This window comes from Glandiceps talaboti, chromosome 13 (assembly GCF_964340395.1).
Source record: "Glandiceps talaboti chromosome 13, keGlaTala1.1, whole genome shotgun sequence".
Taxonomy (NCBI): Eukaryota; Metazoa; Hemichordata; class Enteropneusta; family Spengelidae; genus Glandiceps; species Glandiceps talaboti.
Window position 1 is genome coordinate 8911232 of NC_135561.1, and position 7500 is coordinate 8918731.

Sequence of the window (7500 nt, forward strand, 5' to 3'; positions counted from 1 at the left end):
TGAAAAGAGATCAAAGGGACATCACATACAAACATCACTTGAACAAAGAAAATTGAAAAACAAACATATCACAAACATCAGAGAGTTGTTACTTTAACACTTTCTAGCAACCAACATTCTGTTTGTAAATTAATGACTTACACAAACAAATTCCACAGTCAACTTTTCTGTGATGTACTTGGTTGTTAATCCTCATCCCTTCAGCCTACAAAAAAAAGACCTTGAACAATTTCACGACTTATAAAAAATATTCATGAGTTCAAAAATTCACATACATTAAAGTCAGATTTCCCACGATAAGATGAAACTTTATGATGAGGGGCCAAGTCTGTCTATGAGTGGTGTATTGACAAAATGAGTTAAAATTCGGGAACAAGGAAAAGCGTTTCTATGGGGAATTGAGTCTATTAAAGTTTATGGTATTACGACTGTTTTTGTGATTATCATTTAATGTAGTTTTGATATTACATTTAACTTTGAAGAAGTGTAACGTGATCCAAAACTAATGTGCGTTTGATGTGGCTACGTAAACTCTTCAAGGGTGTGATCGAGTTTATAGTCTACTCCCATGTAATTGGCTACAGAAGTGACCACGTTTAGTCATCGACACCCAGGGTCCAGCCAGCTGGGTTCAGAGGTCAGACATGATCCATCAATAGGCTCCACATTGGGTAGGAGCGATATGTCAGACTGGCAAAAGACGCACAAAAACAAAAATAATCATAGCTTATCGGTTTATCTTTCTACTAGGACACATTCATTCTTTATTTAATACCTCCTGTATAATATCAATATTCTAGAACACTTTACTGTAGTTATTTTTAATACTGTCAAAATTGCCTCACATCAACATCAGTTTAAAAATTTAAAAACTTCCCTTACGGGTCAGTGTGAACCAAGTGATTGAAAAACATATTACACTTTCTCATTCAATAAATGTATATATGAAATTTAAATGAGAAACTAAAGATGTTATAGGAATCAATCAATAAATAAATATGAATTGTAAACTTTTTTTACTATTAGTTTTACAGTCGTACCAAGAAAAAGCAATATAAAATGCACTGAGAGATGATATAAATACCAAACGAATGATACAGAAATGTGACATGAGGAATGAAGAAAAGAGAACAGAACTAACAAATATTGTAAAATCAGTTGATTAGCTATCAACGAAACTTAAAAAAATTGTTTTCATAAGCTGATGACAATCTGTTGAGTTCACTTCCTACAAAAGTTATCATTATCAACGTATGCAGTAGTTTCAGTAGTCGCAATGAAACGTTGCCGGCCTGTGATTTCCTGTGATGCAATTGTAGATAACAGTTACCCCGAGGTAAAAAAATATCAGTAAATTCTAAATACGGAAGGTGTTAGATGTCTACTACTTCTGTTGAATTTGTTTTAACATGTGTAGGTGTTACATTTTCATCAGTTCTAACTTCTTTTTCTGATATCATTGCACTTACATACAGTAAACCAATATCGACTAACAACAGAAGGCTGGACTCTAGAAAGCCAATTTTTTGTCCTTCAATTTCCAAATAAACTTTTTAAAACTGTGGGGACATATCATGCAAAAAGTTGCTGCAGTCTTTTTCCTCTCTTCTGCCTAAATAGATGACTAATAATGCAACATTTTGATTGGCTTATTTTTCTTCCAGCTTCCCTCCCCACGACTCATTTCCTTTTTTGGCTGTGCAACCTGAAGACAGCTCACTTGACACCCTGGTAAAAGTAACTTTTTATCCTTACAAGGAAATTGATGCAGCTATAGTTTGAGATGACATCATCACAAGCAACCAACCAGGCATCAAGTACGTATGAACTAAAACAGACCAGACATGAATCCCCAAGGGAGGCTTGGCACACTGTCTCAGTTTCATACCCTATAATATAAGTTACATACCCCTTCAAAGAAACATCTGATACTCTTCACGGACAACTTGTTTGGTATTCTTTTGAATATTCATTTTTTTCGTCGAATTTCGTCCATATAAGTGCATGATTTGATGTCCCATGTGAAGATAGATAGATATTGTAACTGATATTTTTAGTTTTGCCAGTTTTAATTCTCAAAGTATGACACAGTCACAACACGTACACAAGCCACATTTTCACGCACACTGGGCAACTTTTCATATTGCTAAAAAGACTTGTGCAGCTATCTGTACTTGGTAAGTAAACATTCACAGCACTGCACTGCACTGCACGGCACGGCACAAAACAGAAGTAATTTGTACTTTTTGGTAACTGAAAAGTTTGAGAAAAAATGCACTCACATTCAGAATTACTAGTACCAAATTTCTTTTTAAGTTTTAGTACAAAAGTTTTCATGTTCAATTTTCAATTGAGTATCGAAAATTTTCATTTTTATCGAGAACTGTGAGATCTACTTCTCAAAATTACTTTTGGAAAAAATATTAAGCATCTTAACTAAATGTATGAAATATTTTTCTCTACCATTTTTTTCTTCGGCAATGAAACCTAATGCAAATCACACCCCAAAAATGGAAACAGTTCATATGCTGTCTCTTTATCAACTAAGAAACAACATCAAAATATTACTTGCGTTTTACAGTCAATATTCTTAACAAATATTTTGCATTGGTTTGTGAGTTTGCACTGTGGTTTGGAAATTTCCATCAAATATCTTTTAGGTAACGCTAGTCCTGAAAAAGGTTTACAAACTTAGGAAGAATTATAACCAAAACGACTTTAATTGTTATTTCTTTTCTTCTAAATAAGAAATCTTCCTTGTTTTTGAAAGTACGAAAATCATTTTTCTCTGTTTTTATAGCTACTCACATGACAATGAAATTAAAGAACAGAAAACTGACAAATAGAAAATATTTTAAATCAAATATTGGTGTAAAAGTTTCTTGATGCAATTTTAACATACAACAACCAACATATCACAAAGGGTGCCTTGTTTTCAGTAAAAAAATATTGACTAATAAAATTATTGTGCAGATGCAGGGGTTTCTGTACACCTAAAGTAACATTAATCAAAACAATATACTACTGTATAGGCAATGAAAACCACTGCCTTGCTCGCTTTCACAAAATTTTCTGACACATCTATTTCAGAATAAAAGAAAATTATTTAAAAGTGTGTTGATAATTTGTCAAAACAAACCGCACAGAGGAACCACTCCCTGATAAATTTTTTTCTCAATTTCCTGTTTGACTTTAAAACCATGATATTATCGATGAAAATTTCTCAAATTTATATGTATTTAAAAGAAACACTTTACAGAAAACTTAAAGTTCTGATGCTCGAAATAATTTAGTTGCTGCTGCAGTTAAAAATACCTGAAATATGTTTCTATATCTTCCAAATTTGTGAAGATGTGAGTACTTATGACAACAGCACATCAACAATATACATGCCATCTTTATCAGGCACGGATAAAAAGTCTTTTCCTCCTGGTGTGAAACTTCCACATTTCCTGTGTACGGTAGATTTCTGAGTAAGCTAAATAAAACGAGGAAGTTTGTGCTTGCTAACAAAACTATGCAACAAGAAGCTGTATGATTGTGTACGATAACCTTTTGGTCTTCAACAAACCATTTCTACCGGGCAATAAGGTAGGAGTTTTCGCTAAACGGATGTTTTAGTGGTTTCAATACCCTTACCTATTGTAACCTTATATAGTACCTGTGACAACCACTATTGTGTACGACGTGTAATCCCAACCCGCTCAATTTGGTAAGCATTCATCGTGCCAAATGAACTATGCTCAAGAACACGATTTTATAGAAAAGCCGGATTTACATGTAAAATGGTGATCTCATTCAGTTCCAAACGGTTGTTTCTTGGGGTGGTATCGCAAAAAAAAAATGTACTGGATGCGCAATTGCGAATGATGTTACACGGAGACATTCCTATCTCTAAAAATAATCTAAAATTGTTTGTTTTTGTCATTTTTATGATAACGTTATCTCCGTCGTGAAATAGATATGGCATAAAGAGAGTGTTTTGGGGGACGACTATCTGGCAAAGCGGTGATTTTCAGAAGGCCAAACGTGTACATGTGTGCACTGCAACGATTAACTTCCGCGTTTATATTGTTGTCTTTGAGCCTGAGGACGACTGGACTGGGTGTGCGCACTTGTGACTCTTTTAAATGTTACATTGAACAAAGGAAGTGTTTGTATAGCGGTCTATTCAATTCAATTATATGGTCGATATATATAACAATGCACAAGTCATGCAGACTCCGAAACGAGCGTGGTTGCAAGAAAGATGTGAGTTTCAAAAAACAACACATCGTACACCCATGCGTTGCCAAAACATCAAAACACCAACGCTGTATATAATACATCCACGGGTCAAGTATACAATGTCGCCGCAATATTTCATGTACACGTACACGGAGAAATTCAACAACGTAAGCGGCAGGGAGTTTGACTATGACTATGAGTATTCCTTTCTACGCCTACTGGATATTTTATACAAGTGCCTACTTAAAGTTTACATACGTTTACAAGAAATTAATACTTATTTCAGTAAAACCAGTTGGTTTGCTTGACAGTTAATGTGCAATGTGGCAACCCAAAGAAAATATCGTGTGCACCGTTAAAATGGTGTAGTCTGCTCAGCCATACATTCAAACAGTTTCGGCCTACCTATAACACTGTGGCATGGCTCCGGTGATCTGGATCCAGCTTTTTCTTGTTTCACTAAGAAAGCTCTTGGCATCTTGAACAAGTAGTTAGGCGATTCGTTCAGCTTGAAATCAACTGAAGAAGTGAACCTAGCTACTTGAAAATTTCCTCCAAAATACTCCCCATCTGGTACGCTGCACGCATGCGTACATTAGCCCGCGTAGAACCAGTAGTTTACCCAATTTGTTATTAACTTTTCATTGGTTAATAATTAGAAGTTCGCTTTAGTTGACACTTCGCGCAGTTGAGACAGACTGTATAACCCATCGCTGCTAGCTTTGAAATGGAAATTAGTTTCGACAAGTTGGGTGGCGACAAATTCCCAGTACCGCTAAAAACACATACACGACTTCTTTATGGCAGCAGTGCAATTTTCAACTTTATAAATGTAGACGGAAATTTGACACTCTCTTGTCGAGGACTTTATATATAAAGTGCGGTTTTCATTATTTGTGGCAAATATATGTGAACGTTTGAGCAGGCTCTGATGCTGAATTCCGGGAAAAGTAAAAGTGACACCGACGACCTTATTGCAATTATAAAATAAATTATGGGTCCGATTTTCCCATGGTATAAAGCAATGTATAGCCCTTCAACTTTTTGTGTGGGAACCCGAGTTATTTTTATTTGGGTATAAGTTTTCACTAGAAGCTTGTCAGTGATAGCATGCGTGGAGATTAGTCTGTATTATTTATTGCCAACTTGGCAACAATGAGATTAAACACAGGAAAAAGAGTCAAGTTTTGCTAGAATTCTAATTGTACGCCTTTGTCTAATTCCTTAAACAAAGTAAGCTTACTTTCCGTCATGGGTGCCTGGTCACAAGAGATACGTGCCTCGATTGTCGAGGCCATGCATTACAAGGCCACCGAAACCCCGAACGTTGGCTTTCACTTTCCTCTCAGATTACAGCATACATGTGTTCCTCTACGAGTTGGTCAGTAGTGAGTCATTCTCAGCCAGGGTGATCTACAATGACGCAGTTACACCCATATCATGAATGGCCCCAAATATGAGTACACACGACAACGACCAACCGTTTGTCCACCTTCATGGCTTCCTCTCAGAAGGCATCACTAGCAAGCCAAAGTAACCGAAACCCTCTCGCCGTCCGTTCATTGCCTCCTAACCCCCTTCGGCAAAACAAAACGCATAAAGATTTCATTGTGTTTTGCACTGACATCACGAAGGCATTTTTTGCATCTTTTTAATGCACTTTCGATCGTTTTGTTTTCATATAAAAAAAAACCGCGTTCATAGCCATAATTGTTACTATAAAGTTGTCTCCGTTGCTATTTCTGTAACTAATTGCCTCTGTCATTATCTCTATAGCTCTTTCAAAGTAAATATTGACATTCGGACGACAACAAGTTGGTTTTTAATTTTTATGATATTAAAGTAGCTTATTGCTGCTGTATTTTGTCACTCAACACGGAATCAGATATTGCTGCCCACATTTCCCTGGTAAAGCGATCAAACTCCGTATAGATATACTTTACATTATAAATCTAATGTACGGTGATTACTAATGTCTATTTTTAGTAACTAACTTTTTTTTATGAAAGTATTGACAGATCTCCCAGTCTTTCCCACAGCTCAGACTTCACGTTAATTACTCCGGCTGTATGTACCCAGGCAATATATTTTGTTATTATTCCCCTGGTGACTTACTCTCTCACAGCTTCTTTATTAAATTGCAAAAATGAAGAAAAAAAAAAGTCGCCAATTGTCTGGCTTCCATTTTTAAAAGTCCACTTCTTATGATGACGGATGCATCATGTGATCATTTTTTCGAATACGAAGTTTGATAAAGTCAACCATTGATTTTATCAACTGCTGTAGAATTTTCTCAGGCTGTTAAAAACATCGCCGATGACGTCATGGGTTTTAGCCACGAGTTTTGGGTTACTTTTTCACATATGAGAGTTTGCGAGTCAGAGACTTTACACCGTAAACACACTGTTCTCATTATGAAAATTATTACTTGTCTCCAGTAATTTCATAAGACTTGACTTTGTTTTTGCGCGACACGCAAACAAAATCATCAATTCGCGATGCGCGCTCGTCTTTGTGGTGTAACATAACTCTCCTATATCACTTCATTGCACATATAAGCTCTTATATGTTTATGTTCAGGGCGAAGGTCAGTCATTGTAAAATTAATGTCAAGTTCAAGTTTACTTGGCCAAGACAGTACTCTCACTATTAAAGAAAGATGCGCGATGCTGATGCGACAGAGAAGAGCCTGGTAAAGCCTTTACTCCAAGGTATACACAGTAAAGGAGGCTGACGCCGTACACGGAAGGAATTTTATATTTTTCAGTTAGTTGCATCATATCCTCAGCGTCCTTCCAAGTTATCGGGCAGCTACTATCGTATGATCCGTACTGGTAGCCAAGCTGATGACCAACCAGTTCCTGCAATGTATACGAGTCGTGCAGACTATGTAGATGTGTAATTGGAATCAACTCATCAGCAGTTGATCGGTTTTGTGGGGGTCGTTGAAACCACTGTTTTCTGTGTGACCTGTCTGACACCGTGACTCACTTGTTGATCATATCCCACGAGGTCGGAAAGCTGCGTTTCGTTGAACCCGGCCACAGTCTAGGTTTCTAGAGGTTAAACTCCGAGGGTTACTCACACTAAAGGACTTTTTTTTTATCGTAACAAATATGCAAGAGAAAATAATCAATAATGCTACCCTAGATCATTTCAAATGTTGTGAAATAGACAAACTGTGCAGAAGTTTCGCAACCCAATATGTAAGTGTTACCCCACACTAACTTGAACATACTTTTTATCATGATAACAATAATTCAAGACAAAAAA

The 7500-nt window shown here is 36.4% G+C and overlaps 1 protein-coding gene and 1 pseudogene across 2 annotated transcripts in view; one reads left to right on the forward strand and one right to left on the reverse strand.

The window, feature by feature from the left end:
- LOC144444176 (uncharacterized) overlaps positions 1-4783 on the reverse strand; it is a 45133-nt pseudogene extending 40350 nt beyond the window's left edge. Inside the window, exon 1 of the transcript XR_013481830.1 lies at positions 4633-4783. The product of XR_013481830.1 is annotated as an uncharacterized LOC144444176 (transcript). The remainder of the gene's footprint in view (positions 1-4632) is intronic.
- The window catches only part of LOC144444175 (elongation factor 1-alpha), a 322176-nt gene that overhangs the window by 50451 nt on the left and 264225 nt on the right, over positions 1-7500 (forward strand). The gene's annotated exons all lie outside the window — the stretch shown is intronic.